Genomic DNA, 18037 nt, shown 5'->3' on the forward strand with positions numbered 1-18037 from the left:
GCATCCGAGTCCTGTCTGCCCAACGACGTGTCCCCTATCAAGATGACACTGAAGGTCCACAAGTGCCGCTCGTAGACCGGCATTCGAAGGATACTTTACCAATTTCTGTTACCTTCAAATCTATTGTCGGAAATATCTATTTCAATGCAAGGTATTTTAATTACGCGAAAAAAAGTATGCATTTTCGCATTATTATTGATTGTAGGTATAAATGTTCGCAGGGGTCCGACGAGAGTTAACGGTGTTCAATGTTTACACTGTACAAGCTACAATTAGTTGTACAACAAACACAAATTAGTACTTTTAATTAATAAAACGAGCAATATCTTATGGGTTACAAAATGATTCTAAGATAAGTTCATATAAGTATATTATAATGTATGCTCACTTAAACAGTAGGTCGTGCTGCAACGGAAACAGGACAGCAGAAGCGGATGTCAAATACAATTGTTTTTTTTTCGTCACCGACCCAATGCCGAAGCCTCTCCCGTTTATTCATACGTTTTAGCGGCCTTCCGCTACAGATACTCTTCGGTTAGTTCCATGTAACATTTCACTATTGGGAATCAAGCAGACCCTTCAATTTGCACAAACACCTATTGCCCTCGGTGCAATAGTCGTCTGCGGGGCGAACGTTAAACAACAACAGCGGAGAACGAAACTGTTTTTTGCACCATTCAATAGCAGACGCGACGGAAATGATGGCGCCTACTCATTGTGATTCGTGATTTCATCGATCGGTTTCGTCCCGTCGTTGATGCTTCGAAATTGAATAGTGCAACCGATAAATTGTATCGTTATAATTGTTTTGTTGCTAAGTTACTGTGCGCCAATCAGATTGCACTGACATAATACTACCGCTAGATCATTGCAAAACAAGTATAAATAGTAACGACTAAATCATAATTGGATAGGTATATATGCATTCTATCTATCAGTATTATGAATTATTAATAAGAAGAAGAAAGAAGATTGTATTGTCGAGTAATTGGTGTAAAACTGATCGATTACCATCGTTGAGCCATACACCCAGACTCGTACACGCCATTCGCCAACATGTAACAGATATCTGTATCTTGTTGTTCGTTTTATTGATGTTATATATCCGCTTACATAAGCCAAAAGGGTGGGTGGGTACCAGCGTTACCACGCTAAACTTTGATGCCACCCTCTCACATTCTGATGCTAATTCGTCATTCTGATATTGTAACTCTGCGTAGATCATTCAGTCAACAGTCGTAAGTGCAGAAAAAAATTGCCGCAGTAAATCTAGAAGCAGATGTAGTAACAATTGACACGTACATTCAATCACGATCCTTGTGTATAGTAAAAGTTACGTACATAGAAGCGCTTCAACGGCCTCATTACACAAACACAGCCACAGATAGACATGATTGTATGCAAGCACATACCAATATTATAATAAACTTACTTATTAATGTATACCGTAAACGCGTTTCACCGAAGTTGCATTCTTTCGTTATATTTAGAAGACAAATAAATGGGGAGGTGGGGGCAGCACTATCGGATCAGATACTACGGGACCTGGCTCTGTGGAACCTAGCCTACGACGGAGTGCTTCAGCTGTCAGGGCTGATCGAAAGGGGCAAGACGGTGCCGTGTCCTGAGGATCTGGCAATGCAGATCTTCTGGAGAATGAAGCGAATAGGGCTGTCAGTTCGGTAAGGCAAGAAATGAGGGAGCACTTCTTGCAAGTAAAGTCGCAGAAGTGCGAAGCGCGAGAAGAGAATCAGTAGCAAACTGTCTTCACCTTGTAAAGGGGTCCACATGCCTATAGGAGAAGGGCAACATATCTGAGAATAATCATAGACCCACGACTTAGGGGCTCGTCGCGCATCATGCATGCGGCAGCAAAAGCCCTTTAGGCAGGGTATAAATTTGCAGAAATTTTACCGAGACGAGGGGGGAGGGGGTGGCGGCTAAGAAACACTCAGCGACTGTCAGTAATAATAGGAGAATCTACGGGGCTTTATGTCTGTCCTGGGTAAACAGAAAGAAATACCGAACGTACCAGATGAACAAACGGAAAGAACATTGCACAGAAAATCGGACCTTATCCTGGCTACAATTTTCTTTTCAAACAAGCTTAGTAGATGCTGGGCGATCACAAGGGACACACACGTGCCGAATGGGCCAAGGCGCTGATCCCGGGCCTGAAGGAGTACCATAATAGACTCTTTGGAATGATGTGACAAACCATATTGCTCATGTAAAGAAACGCGTCGGGTAACGCCTAAGGAGGTTCCAACAGATTCGGAACCGAGCAGACCTAAGTCCTACACTGAGGTAAATCTAACGTGGTTTCCGCTGTATAGACCTTTGTGGGGTTCAAAGATCTTTTTCGTCGGGTTCGGATTGTAAAATTTAATGGGTGTTAACGGAGCGAGCTTGAGCTTACACACATCGTACGTTAATTTATTCTTCTGTTCCCGTAAAAAAAATTAATGAATGCACCAGCAATCAAGTGCTCGTCGTGTCTGTTTTCAATAATCGGCATATAAAAATCTAAGTAGGCTTGTCCATTAGGTGTAATTTCTGTATTGAAATAATTGTGGGCAGTGTATGAAAAAATTGATAGGTCCAGAATTGGATATTGCGCCACGGACGCAACGGCGGAGGGGGAAGAGGCATAATGGCACGATTACAACTAGAGGACGAAGTCGAATGGAGAAGACAAACGAAGTTAGCGTCCACGCCGGCATTAACGGCCCCAACAATGGCAGCAGAATTTGGGCAGAAAAATATTCTAGGTAGACTATAGCGGCAATAGCGAAGTGAACGATTTTTTGGTCATGTATACTTCAGTAGCCTTCACCTCCTGATCGTCGCTGGCTCAGAGGTGGCCTAAACGCAGGCCATTGATCTTAGCGACACGAAGACGAAGTGTGTGACCGGCATAAATGTAAATGACTACGTATGGCATCACAAAATAGACATGCGAATATCAGTTATCAACACAAAAAACATTTCATCCTCTATCCCGTCGATAATTTTGATTCGTTTTGGCTAAGTGGCAGAGATGCCGGTGTATTACTTCACTACATCGAACCGCTATTATCTATCATGTACAAACACAAGACGCAAGACTAACCATCTTAGAAACAGAAAATACTATTTATCTGTATTGTTGCATAGAAAAGCATAAAGAATAAAAATGGAAAAAGGTCCGCTGACATGCGCGAGTGGCATGTGTACGTAAAATGGAATGAAATCAACCTAACGGATAATAGGCGTTTGATAATTGTTACAAACACTAAAAACGTGAAGCTAAAACCCTCGCTGGAACCTCGTTTGTTGGTCATCTAAACTGAAGAACATTATCATCACCTGCTGTTATTATTATTATTATTATTATGTTACAACAATCGAAGCTGAATAGGGAATCGTCAAGATCAGCTGCACTCGTTAACACAGCAAACGACAAAGACTCCTTAAATGTAATGAAGGAATCGGAAGATAAACTTACCTGAAACATGAAAAAAATAATGTCAATCTTTCAAAATCACAACATAACAGCTATCTTCATATCGACATCGTGGTTCCGTGACGTAATTTTCTATTATCTACCGTGTGGTAGCATTTTTACACGAATCGCTTGTCGAAACTTTACCTTTAGGAGGTGAGTGAATAGAAAATAGAAGGCAACCAGTATATATATAACGTAATTCTAGTCACATTACGTTTCTTGTCTCATGGTAATCAGAAACGGGCTTCTGCCGAGCTATGACTAGTACTTTTCTTAGAACATTTCTCTAAGCAACAGATTCGTGTCTGCCAATAAGGTTAATTACTAATATAATTTACCTTGTAGTCCTATGGCTACGGCACGCAACATCGTCCATATTAGAACATTTTTGTTTATGAGCATAAAAGACTAGACATAAATTTTTCATGGGAGGATTTTGACCCAAATGCAAAACGAACCTGACCTTTTATGAAAAAGGTGGAATTAAAATATATATTATGTAAACTATTATAGGACGAACACTTATGCTGAACGAATTGAGCTTTTCCCTCGATTGAGGTGCGCATGTGTCCCAGCTTCGTGGTATAAGAGCATGCGTCACACAGCTGTTGAGATAATTTCGGTTGGATTTGAAAGCTCAAAGAAAATACTGATTTCATGGATATCGATCATTTTACAATGGGCTTAAACATGATAGCACATCATAGGGTACGACACCAGCGCCGATGGTACTGAAGGTGTACTGCAACATCGTTACATTGGCGTTTGAGTAAAACCGTGATACATGTTGGAACTATATAGGGATAAGATCGAGCAAAAAAATTGCCTACTTGTAAAGGCAGCACATGCTGTACGGCGTTCATCTCGAAGAGCTCCCGTTACCGAAGCGTTTATTAATCACCAACTTTGGGCAATATAGTTTTGCTTTGATTACTGCAGTGCAGGGAAGTTGTCGACGAACTGCTAAAGTACACATCTCAACGGCTCAATGTAATTTTAAGTATTATTCTATTGGCATTTATTTGTCAGTGGCAAACTGGCTATATTATTCGAAGCAGTGCTTTTCTGCTCAACATGCCCCACTGCAGGGGCTTCCTTCCTCTGTACACTGCTGTATTATGTGGATCGCATTCATTTATCGGATTCGTTCCACAGTGTCAGCAAGGGCCGAGGACTCGAAATGATCGATTAGTGACAATCGTACGGCCAGGTGCCATAAGATCACACAGTAAAGGAGCCTCTACGTTTGCCTGTGCCTGCACCGAACGTACAGCCCTGTAGCACCTGTGGTAGAATGATTTACGTTACAGTGTTTACTACAACAGGAAAGCTGGTGTTGCATTTCTGAGGACGGATTCAATACTGCTCTGGGCAGTATGGCACTTCTGACCGTTTGACGTTTCCAGTAGTAAAAGAACGCTATAATAATGCAGTATTTGCGATAGTGAAGCACATACTACTCCGCTGTGGATACGTGCCACGTCTAATGCCGCCACTCGACATCCAAGATAAGCACGAGCTTGTTTTGGCTTTAATCAGCCTCCCCAACAAACGTTCTGATTCGCAACGTTTTTGAATACATACCATGAACGTATGGAACGAATCTGCGTACGGCACGACTATACACGTATAATGTACCTTCAAGTGATTTCAAGCTTGTTTCAACATAGGCCACAAGTAATTTAAACGTGCCAGGGATTTAATGCAAGCTTCATTTCATCTGCGTTTTATTTTATTTTATCCTATTCGCTCTGCTGCCTTCATTAAAATATATACTACATCATATAACGACATTATATATTGTAATGGCGCCGTCTCTTTCCGCCACTTTCATTTCAGCTCATCTTTGTATTCCCTGTAAGAACGGTCTTTGATTTTCTGTTCCCTTTGCCACGTTCCCTTCGAGCCTCCCCCCTTCCAAACTTTTTGCGAAACTCCGTGAGAGCCGATGAAGCAGGTCATCTGCAGAGCTACCATTAACCTTTTCGTTTGTGCAGTATATATACGTGCGTGTACGTGTATAGTAAAACTCGAAGAAAATTCCTTTACTATCTGCAAAAGCTTTTTTCTACCATAGCGCTTAGTTGAGTACCCTGAACGACCAAGCCCTCCGGTGACGCGAACGAAAACGCACTTCAACAGACCCCTCCCTATACGTACAGTTAGTCGTATCCGCTAGATCTGTCTGCTTTTACCGAACGATATGATAATATTATCCTGTAAACAGGTGTCGCCGTGCTTGTCGTCCATTTGCTCTGTTGGCTGTTTCATGTTAAAGCGTATAAATGTACCAAGAAGCCTGCATAGGAAGTTCTTGTTCTTGTTGTTGTTGCTGTTGCTGCTGCTGCTGCTGCTGTTGCTGTTGCTGTTGCTGCTGCTGCTGCTGTTGTTGTTGTTGTTGTTGTTGTTGTTATGTTTCTGTTGTTGTTGTTGTTGTTCCTGTTGTTGTTGTTGTTCCTGTTGTTGTTGTTGTTGTTGTTGTTGTTGCTGTTGTTGTTTCTGTTGTTGTTGTTGTTGTTGTTGCTGTTGCTGCTGCTGCTGCTTCCTTCACGATACCTACTAAGAACATTATTTTCGGAAATTAAGGGCTGTCAATCTAAGAACTAATTGTATTCTGATAGTTGATCCGCGAGCGTGAGCCAAGTGGTATCCAGTAGTGATTTTGTTTAGTTTTTGCTAGCTAAAAGTCGACGAAGATTGTCGTGCACACGAATACGGAAGCAGTAAAATACAACCCATCTGCGCAGTACAAACGTCTCGTCGTCGAGTTGACACGAAGGAACAAGACGCGATATAATCGAAATAAACGTTACGAACGTTACAGACAACAAACTTTGCTGCTAACTAAACACAGACACAGGCCCAGAACTAGTTCATGGGTGTGACGCTTCCTTCTCGACGTAACTGATATCTATTGCCGTCTTCTACATGAACGATCATAGAGAATATTGTTATAATTGGCAATAACTACGATGTTGTTTTCGTGTTACATGCTGCACGTAGATGGTAGCTTAACACTACTAGCAACTGTAGTAGTAGTTATAATAATTATTACCTGATAGCTGGAACATGTAGTAGTCTAGTATCAATTATTAAATCGGTAATGTACGTTTTTTATCTCCATTTTTCCAAACGTTTTTGCTTTCTCCTATTCGTAAGACTGACAGACAAGCGGATAATGCAACTTTTTTCATATAAAACACACCGAAAGGGAGTGAGTAGTTGATTTCGCTCTCTAACGTCACTCGAATGTCATGCCGGGTCTAGGTGACCGAAACAAACTGGTCTATACAATAATGAAGATAGCCAAATTAAATAAATCCTATATTACGAGACAAATAATAACTACGTTGAATTGAAATTACGAGAAACAATGATAATTTTCTAAGTGTTTGAGATTTTAAATGGCGTTGACTGGGTGGCAGGTACCATTGGCGACTTTGAGAACATCGTATCGCAGTTAGCGGAAGTTCAGCGGCGACTACAGACGAAGGTCGGCAGTGACGAATAGGCCTTGCCATGGTACCACCCGTAAGCAACAGCCGTGTACCGATAAATGCACGCTTTCATGTTGAAAAGAACCATAACAATGGCATATTTCATACCATACAGAGCTTTGAGGGGCTGAAGTTCCGCCTTCTTTAAAGGCCTATTTCGGCCGGCCACATATACCGTGTCACCTTTGACTCCAGCGTAAACATTCTCTCGGTGACTAGCGAAACCCGAAGCCTGACTCGACTCCGAGCGATAACATCGCTCAGGGGGATCGCTCTATTAACTAGGTTAGTTCCGTTAAATGATTATTACTACAGTTGTCGCTGTGATTTTTCCAACCACCTACTGCTACACTATATAGTAATACACCATTGTGCGATGTGATAAGATTTACGTAATCGTTTTATTTATTGCCAACTTTAATTATCATGTCTATATAGATAATTTTTTCATAAAGACTATATTTTCTTCTAATATATGATATCATTTCGACCTGGATATTCTACCATAACATCCGTATTCTGGCCGACCTTTAGGAATATCCGGCTGGTAGAATTGGTGTTCGTTTTGTGGAACAGAACGTAATCGTGTCTATGAGATAATAAGAAATTGTTCGGCGTTATCCCAATACAGCAGCTTATACTCAGCCAGAAACGGTACAAATTTTCATTGTCGCTATGCTGCCCCTAAAGAAAGCCGATATGACGCATCGCTGGTTTCCTGCACACAAATGCACACCCCTAACGGGAGCGTTAAAAAAAGGACACTGTTCTCCGAGACGTCCACTACACAAAAAAAATGTACATAAGAGGCATCGAGAATTACTTTTAGCTTGATCGTCTTTTAACAGTGTCGCTACGGTGAGACAGAACTCGTTTTGCATACACGAGCATCTATTCCTATGATAGTCATCATTTGCTCACAACTACCAGAGCATCAAACCAACTATGTTTACTCGAAACGGCCTCTCCTTGATGCCCAGCAGGCCTAACTAGCCTAGAATTATGGACAACACATCCTGTGTATAGTACGTTACGAGTCTTCATTAGATAAGCAGAGCGTAGCATGATGCTTGCATATTGTTAATCGAAGGACTCGTACTCAATTCATAATTCAAGCTTCTCTTTTCGTATCAGACGTTCATTTTGATGAAATCAAAAAGCAGATCCTTTTTGTATGTACGTTGTTTCCACTTTACCGACCAAATATAGTCTGCTAGCTTACTTAATTTCAAACTTTCGTTGTTACCCTAATACTGACTTAGATTTGTTGAAGATATAGTTGCCGTTTTAGCTCCTTTCTACTGGTTTACACGAAGCCGATGCGCGCCGAGAAATTGACTCCAGCACATGAATCCAGACGATTAGTTCCGCAGAGCACTGAATACATCAGAATAAAAATCAGATGACGACCCGCATCGAATATGGGTCGTCATTTGATGCCTTACGTCGCGTCCTCTCGCGCGATCTGGTGACAGAAGCAGTCATCATATATATATATATCGGAAACTCAATAGATTTTCCATACAGTTACTATGTATCTTCAATACACTGGGTGTCCTACCTCTAATGGTACGTAACATGGAGAAGACGACATCGCCTAATTCTAGGCGCTCGAAAGTCTTACACTCTTAGAACATTACCAGGCAGTACATTAATATTTCACAGTCGAAATAACCAGCTATGTCAGAATGTCGGATGGTAAGGTTGCAAACGAATAAAAGTTACTCGACATCTGTTGCCCTGAGCAAGCGCTCATGCTAGTACCGGATATAACAAATTTTGTGTATTCCTAAAATTATATCGAAGGATTTACAAACATTTGGTATTACGTGCAGCCGGCTGTTGTAAAGCAAACAAACAAACTTGGGTGACCCATCAGATTTCGAACAACAATTCGTTATTATTGCTACTTGCCTACCATATTATCTAAAAGAGAAGACATCGTATAATATTTGTGATTAAACATTTGCAGGAACAGGCTTCTACAGCTCTCGACTGTTTTCAGTTCAACTAGCAGTCGACCGGTCATCAGTTGGAACTTTATCCAAAAAAAAAAAAAAAGATATCTAAACAAATTATCTTCCATAATTTATGTTTACTTATTATAGTGTGTCGCTTCTTGTTTCATTGATCAGTAACAGGCGCGAGTTCAACGATGTCGCGGTCACGGCTGCCGGCACCGCAGCGACTAATGGATACTTCACCAGTGGCATCATTGTAAGAAAAATACTCGTACCACATTATATTGGTAATACATTTCCGTATATATATATATATATATATATATATATAGCGGTATCAGGACACGCTGCCGAATCAGATCCTACCGTTGGCTCCGTACGCCGCTGGCATCGGCTTTAGCGGCGCTGTAATGATAAAATTACAGTTCAACTATTGTTGCTTATTTCTTTTGCGGCTCTCCGTGTCTTTGTTGTTTAGGCTTGCTTGGGGAATGCTGTGACGTCGTACAGAGCATTAAACGGGGCTTATTACGTGATGTCACTATCACAGAATATGTATAAACTGTGATACCTTTGCTTGTCACCGGCACGATTTTCGGTCATTAAGTTATTGTTGATGTTGCTGTTACAGTTACCATTTTTTTTATGTTATAATTACCGAAATCCAAGCGCGGTGTTTTTATCAATCAAGTAAAAGTAAAGCAATTAGTGCAGTTCTACGAGATCTAGATAATAAATACAGGGGCTCTGATCTGTAATCTAGCCCGGTAAGATAACTACACGTTACCAGACGAAGTGTTTATCTACAACTGAGATAAACATAAACAAATACGAAGACAAATCGACATGCAGCGTCAAGAATCATGGATCTAACAGATGCGGATAGATAGCAGTTGAAGAGTACCGCTATGCACTAACTCAAAGACGACAAGCGACAAGACTCCCAACATAGTACCATTTCCTCCATTACGGGCAGATGCTTTCCTGTTCATCGTACACGCCCATACGCGTATAAACATTGCTTTGTCCATACTAAATACGAAACGGTAAAATGATAAATCGCATGTATAATAAGTAATATAATAACACGTTTTATTTATTTGATATGGCACAACACATACAGCTGTATGATGGGAATTGGTAAACATGTCCCCGTATTTGGGAGACGTATTTGCCTGCTAATCTGAGGGACACGCTGTGGTCTGGGTTCGAACCCGGAGTAGAGACGCACTTCGAAACAGCTCCTGCTTCATTGAAAACTGAATTACTTTCACAGTCGTTTCATACGCCCTGTCTCATTCTCTATAATGATACATAGCGTTCACTGTTTCTCGTCACAGAACATAAAGAGAATTGACGATGAGTGCACCTGCGGTCCACTGTTATTATACGCGCACGTAGCGATTTGATTTAAGCAGAGGGTAGCTTATTCTGCCTTTCTTGTGCAACCAGCCTATAATTTCTGCTAATTTTCTCCAGTCCATTGCAAAGTAATTAAACTGAACTTTACGTTTACTACCAGCTACATGTCTGACAGGCAGGCCGTAGCGGAAACCACAGAAAGTAACTGAAACGCCAACAATCTTTTTTGCCGATTCCATTTCCTTTTCGGGAACAAGAAGTTTAACGTTCGCCGAGATGTTGTTGCTGTCGTTGTTAGCGGTACAACAATGATCATAGAAGCTTATTGTGTTCTAGTTGCTTGACTTCCCGACCTTCGCCTATGTACAGTACATATTATATGAGTGTGGAGCATTCACATAATAAACGTGGCCATTTACTTGACAAGTAAAGGCAGGCACCGCACACAGCCATTCTACAGTTTCTGCTTGGGACTATTTCGGGGTCCTCTATACCTTGAATTACGTATGAAGGTCTCTTCGACTGTCTGGGTCTGTCTGTACCAGTTATCTTTCAGTTCAGTACAGCGTCTAATTTATTTTTGGCCATGTGACAACAAAGCAGCCACAGTTTCCTTCATACGAAATTATTTACACTATTATATCATAGCCGTTACCTCCATGAGATAGCTAGTAAAAAGGAAAGACAGAAGAAGTCATTGACATATGGGAACTTCGCCCTGCCAGGATAATGGTTCACAATGCACATTTATGGTTTATGTGTGCGTGTCCTGTACCGGTGCTGAGTAGTATGTTTATAGCTGGAAAACAGATGGTCGTGCTTCTTGTGTGCTCAGTGAAAAGCTGTTTCAGTGTCGCAATGATTCCACACTTAGGTCGACCAAGCTTACAAGTGTAGATACAGCCGGTTGCTCGCTAGCTTTACATTGCCTTAGGTTGCTAATCAACACGTTTCGATCGATGTACATTTATAACGATAGTTTAACGTGTAACCGCAATAAATTTGTTGGAAAAAAGCGTACTTTATATAATGACGGCACATAAACGTCAGTGGTACGGGTCTTAGTAATGATACACCTTGATACGGCTAACCTTATCATAAGTGGAGCAAAATATATATATGGCGAAAATTAACGTACGTTTGAAATCTATCCAATTTTTTTGCGGATAACCTTAACCAAGCAACATTCTGAACGGATCCCCTGGTTAAATATTGATTAGTTATGTACAAGTTAGAAAGCCACGTGACTTCCAGATGTACCCGAAATTGTTCGATTATGAAGTAGTCTTTACGTACTTGGGACACACACATACCTGTACGTTGTTGGCAACCAATACAAAAAATCAAAAGCCATAACCATAAGATATAAAAAAATGTTCACTTCGTGACACCTTCACTTGTTTCAAATTAATATACAATAATTGTTCTACAGAACTTAGAAGATGTCAATCTTTGATATTTACAAATTCCCTTTAGTTTTCCCTGATGCACCTTCCTAGTTTGGGCGTTGTTATGATTGCTTATAAATATAGAATTGAAAGAAAGAATAAGATTGACTGCCCTGAGAAAGCAAATAGGACACGAAAGATCTATTCAATATAGAGCAGCGTTAAATTCGTTTGCGCGTATGCGACCATGACAATCCCGTCTTCACGACCCGTTGGCAAAGTTACTTGTTGCTTATAACTTGTTGTCGGTTTATAAGTCGGTGATATCCTACATAATGTTGGTAAGTTGCATCTTCAACTGCGTCGTCTCGTCAAGACGGACGCCGAGATTGAATTTTAGAACAAGTATGAGCAGTTCGTTATATATATTTGTCTAACACTGCAGCGCAAATGGCAAACTCATTCTCGACTCAGAATGGAAGTTGGACAGACGTGGGATCTATCCAAATCGTTACTTCTATGATTCTACCTAAATCTTCACAATGTACAATATGTACATTTAGAAGAAAATTGTTCCTTTTTTTTTTTTGTTCGATTACGTACGTATGCGCGCGTCTGTCTGTGTTAGAACGGGGTCAAACTTTACCGCGCAAATGATAAAAAGCACTATTATGGCTTTCGGTTTCTGCTCTGTCCCCATTGCAGATACGTACGCAGTATCTTTACGCCTCCTTTACACTTTCCTCAGCTATGATACGATTGTACTAGCCATGTTGGGTGCGCTTTTGTTTTACCAACAGCGGAAATGTGACGCAAAATTGGCGTGAAAGGGAAACCAGAATCGAATCAACGTTTCGTGGATCTGAATAAATTGACCGCAGAATGAACATAGACGAAAATTGATCGGTTATCATCACGATGGGGTCAAAGGGGTCCAGACAATGGAAAAAGAGAAAATTAATTTGAAAAAAGCCAGCGGTCTTTGCGAATTTCGGGTGTAACTTTGTCCACTTTTGCTTAGCAGGTTTCGAAAATGCCGGTGTTATCGTCGTAGTTGTCTATGTTGTTACTGTGAAGCAAGAATGCCCTGCGTCGACCACAGCTTTTTTTTTTGCAGATGACATTTCATTTCCGCCGTACTACAGACACATGATTATTCAAATACAGAGATGCGTAAAAAAAGCAATGCTACTCTTCCTACAAATTCGGCTTGGTAATAAGCGAGCTTTTAGGTTAAAAATTCATCCAAGTTTGCTAAACGTCACGCTGCGATTGCGTAAAATCTATGTTTTGTACAGTATAGCAATTAAAGTACAAGATCGGTCGGGTGCGTCAAAAGGCGGACACGTATAGCTCTATTCGACTTTTGCCGTTCACGCATCCCTGCTTGCCAACACATGCGTCACGTTCACATGAAAGGCTCTCCATTCTTCACTGGACATAGGGCACTTGCACCTGCTGATCAAGACGAAGTACCGTGAAAGTTAAGTGTTTTTAAGTTGTCGAACTGCTGTACGGTCAGGGACTGCTTTCTCATAGGACGTCATTGCTTAAATACTATTAGCAAACAATGGCTCCAAACCGTTCGAATGCACCAAGCACAAAGAGGGTATAACTAAGCTGATGAACTTGAACATGAAGTAACTCATACGGACACAGATATGGATTTGTAAGAATTATTTTTACGTTTAGCCCTTGTTGTTTTTGGATAGTACGAGAAAAACATTAGCTATACGTGTAGCGCCCCTACCAGCTCTCACGACGCAATGATATTTATACTGTTTATTTCAGCAAAGCAATTAATGTCTTCACGGACACATGCCTCTGTTATGAAAGAAGTAACACATGTGTTTCTTCTCTCTTCCAGCGTTTTAGAGCGGAAGAAACACGCAATATTCTGGCACTATCTTATTCCCTGGATGAAAATGCTGGAAATCGTGAATGATTCTTTATGAAAAATTAATCAGATCATTGTTTTGAGAATAGCGACAATGGTAGGTAAAACTAGCATAAATTAGCAGCTCTACAAATAGCGTATTTTTTTTTTTATTAAATGTCGCATTGTGCCTAGATTCATGCGGTATTCACTGACTCGGCCTCGTCTAGGTCGTTGGCTGCGCAGAGTTACAAAGTAACGCACTTTCATTACATCTACGCTCAGTAGCGTCTAAAAAGGTACATAATTGGAAATGCTAGACTGTGTTTAAGAGTTGTTATTTTGAACATTATTTAAATTGGCGCGGCATGAAAGAGGACTTGCAAGCTAATGAAATGCAGTAATAGCTAATTTCCTAGCTGTCCGTCAAACAGACCACATGCATGCTACAATCACACTATGACATAATAGCGGTCACAAACCAAAACAGGATTCCTGGCATGCTATGCCCCAGTGAAATAATGACGTCAGCAGGAAAAAAACTGCCACAGAACCGCCTGAAATCACTATATCATATTGTTCCCGACGCCCCTCGTTCTCCGTAGCTTCTGGATGGACGATTCAATGAAAACATCACTTGACATAGCTCGTACAGCCGGCGTTCGCATCGATATGGCAAAGCACCCAGGACACATCATACTTCATCACGAGAAGTCGATGCTATACGTCTACTATGCTCACTCGGTTGTAGTTGGACTAGAAGTAACAGTGACAACTCTACATCGCAAATTGAGACTTAAATTGACATCATCAAAGAATAGCGCCCTATCCAACATCCGTACTGCGTTTGCTGGCCTAGGCAGTAGATAGGCGAAATTGCCTGGATCCATCTATGATACTGTATAAGCCTAGAATTTAAATATCACGTAATATACAAATGGCTTCGTTTATATCGAACAGAGCGTGAATGAACATAGAATGAATGTAAAATAACAGCAGGATGACGGTGATTTATCATTATGGACGAACGGAGGTAAACGTAGACATGCGCAGATGTTTTCCATTGACGCTACAGTGAACGTGATTAACAAACAGATGATTGAATAATCAAATTAGATGATGTTACACATACTGGGCATACACAAACTTCTCTCGATTAAGAACGTAAACGTACATTGTATGGTTTGTTGGTTGTCAGAAGACACGGGCACGCTTTAGCCCGTGCAGACACATGCGAATCGTAAAAACTCACAGAACGGTATTGCATCTAACTACTGCCCAAGTCCATGCATATATTCGAAGGTGCCTCTACGCCTACCACGCCTACTAAGGTCTTCTGTGGGGCTATAAAAGTAATATCTCTAAATCGTGAAACTAATTAGATGTTCGTTCATCAGAGATCAGGAGAATCGTACCATATTGACAGTTAAAGCTAGTAGAGGTTCGCACTTAGAAAGAAGCTGTACGTTGCAGAAATGTACTGCGTAATCTTATCTTACAAAAAAACCATCTTTTTTCCGCCTGACTCTAGCTGATTTTTGGCTATCTTTGGATGTCTTCGCGTCCACCCTTTGAATAGCTGACCACTTGACCAACTATGATAAACATGGCAACTATACCTCAGAATAAACATTTACACAAAACGACGTTGACGACAGGCGGTGATGAACGTATTTTCGGCCTACGTACAATCATAGAAAATCTGTTAGGCATAGCATTGTTGCCAAACGTATTTTTGGGGTCATTTCATCTGGGATAGAATTGTGCTTTCTATTGACGGATACGGCAGAGCCATTACTGAACTCTACTGCAGACAAACATTGCCGCGCTGAGGCCGGATCGGCATGGTTAGAATATCCGGCATAAAAACAACGGCGGCAACTGTGGCGCCATATTTGTAAAGTTCCTTTCGGTGATTTTCTACCGTATTAATGCAGTGTAATAGTGTCCATTTGGTCTTCGCGATTCTGTAGTCGACAAGCCAAGCGCTGCGACGATTTGCTGGCCGCAATAGTCTAATGCCAGTACCAAAGAACCAAATAATGTGCGGAAAGCCACCAGAGGGAACCAACGCTCGAGGCAGCATTGATTCAGCAAAGACAAAGCATGCTTCTACCATTGTTGTTGTAGATGTACAGAATAGTGGAACGTCCATTGGCGTCGCTTGATACAGATTCATTATTTGGCTTCCATTAATAAATTGTTTACGTGGTCCGAGGCAACCCGAGCTTGTTCCAAGTACTTGTCCCACCGTGTTTAGTCTACGCTAGCGCAACATCAACATGTTCACAATATGTCGGTATCACCGAAGATGGAACGCAAAGGGCGCTCAGGAAAATATTAGACCGCCAACTTTCCCTGCCACCGAACCACCCCAGGACGATAATAAGCATCTGAGTAGTGATGTCTGCGGCATCGAAACCGCAATACTCTTTCTGTCATGAACAGCGGCAGTTTTGGAGTATAACATAGATTTATTAGCGTTGTTTTGAAGGTTTTTTGTTCTCTTTGAGAACTGGCCGGGAGAATTGGATGATTTTTTGCCTTTATGTTCGTCTAGCTACTGTATCGGCAGAGGCTCCTCTTGTGCACACCTCGAAAGAACACCAGCAGCTACCATAGAGAACGTCACTTCTGACAGCGGCGCCAGAAGTGGTCATCTACGGGTCAATCGACTTATCTTCTCTTATCTAGTCGACAGTCGTGGGCTGCTGTGCCAAAAACGCAGCGCAAACAGAAAAAATCAATGCACACCAGGTAGTGTAATGAGAATCCGATTAAAAAAAATAGTTGAGCTTTTAAATAAAAAAAAACTTGCTGTCTCAACTCCAGCGGACTTCATCCACGGGAGTGATTTCAGGCGCCGAAGAACCAATTACCGCGGAAGCACCACTACCTTCATAATAACATTCCCCAAATAATGTGATGCATCCATCATCAATCTGTATATCGCAACTCGAAAGGATATCCAATAGAATTTTTTTCTATCTAAAATACTATTTTATACTAATTGGTGACTAGTGCACCAAGGACGACAAGCAAGTCTGAATATAGACTATGAAAACAGTCATCATTGCTGTTAGAAATCATCATCCGTTATGATATGAGTTTGAGACGATTCGAGCGGTTGGCTGACCCTATTTGGCTGACCCCAATTAAAATCATGGATAGCACAAAGATCTTAGGCACAAAGGCACAAAGAACTAGGCTAAATCAGGTTTCTGGCTCTACACCAATATCAGTGCCTTCTTAAGAAGAATGACATTCGCCTGTTAAGTAGCCTAGTTGAGTCATTATCGGACAGCTTACTTCTGCTTGGATAAATATGTAAGTATTATTTTACATAGAAAGATTTGATTAATTTATTATATCGATGCTGGTTCGGTCCATGCAATAGTTCTCACAGAAATATATATAGTGGATAGAGTCGTCAGGTTCGTTCCAGCATTGTAAATCTTCAACGTCAAATGCCACTGGGCATTTGAGGTGTTTGGAATCATAACCTCATAAATTATTAATGCATGCTACAACACACAAACTTGTTTGATCCGAATTTACCCTACGTTCACTGCCTTGGTATAGCTTGATAAACTGCGACTCATCCAAACGAAGCTAATAGAACAGCAGCTTTTTTTTACGTTTGTCGGATCGTAAATTGTCCTTACGCTAGAACGGGTTAGCATGCATGCATGCATGCATGTTACATGCGATGACAGCCTGTATCTGGCAGACGCTAGATCAATCAGCTCAAATAAGTTACTATTTGAAATTCGGCTCTTATTTTTAATGAATGCAAGGGTAAAAATAAACTGCTAAAGATGAAATAATCTCGACATGATTTAAACGCATGGAGCACCCGCCTGGGAGCAGCATCCTGCTAGCTCCAACACTGTACAATGTGTGCAGACCATATAGGCCGAGCAGCTTTCGCAATAGTAATAATAATAACAGATGCAAGAAGACGACCAACTTTAGACACGCCGATAATAGCCGTCTGAACATCATCTATATGAGCAACGACGAAGATCGGAGACATCCGCGGTGAAGACAAACTGGATACTGTCATCTTTGTCTACTCTTCGCCTCTTTACCAGCAATGCCATTTACTCCATCCATTACCATCCATATTTAGTGTGCAGCACGAGCGTCAATTGGCTCAGTGCTGCAATGAATAAATACGCCTTCCGGTGAGGGGGTAAAAGCTGTCATTCTGTTCATGCGGATGTCATCAGCTTTCCAACGTCATAAAAGCAGAAGACGAAACCGTTCTCATTCCCCAGGATTGAGAAGACGCACGCTTTGTCATATTACTGTGTACGGCATCAGATCCCGTTAACTTTTACTTTTCTTAGGTTCGGCAAGAGGAAAAGGTCTTCGACGACCCACAATACACATTTGGCACATGGAATTGATAGACTTGGGATGATGGTACTGCCTGTCAGTGGCCCAAAAACGCTGAAAAGTTC

At 41.2% G+C, this 18037-nt stretch overlaps 1 protein-coding gene across 4 annotated transcripts in view; it reads right to left on the reverse strand.

The window, feature by feature from the left end:
* Window positions 1-18037, reverse strand: part of hwt (SH2 domain-containing adapter heavyweight) — a 103685-nt gene that overhangs the window by 25222 nt on the left and 60426 nt on the right. The window lies entirely within an intron of this gene.

This window comes from Varroa destructor, unplaced genomic scaffold, assembly GCF_002443255.2.
Source record: "Varroa destructor unplaced genomic scaffold, Vdes_3.0 BEIS01000007.1, whole genome shotgun sequence".
NCBI lineage: Eukaryota > Metazoa > Arthropoda > Arachnida > Mesostigmata > Varroidae > Varroa > Varroa destructor.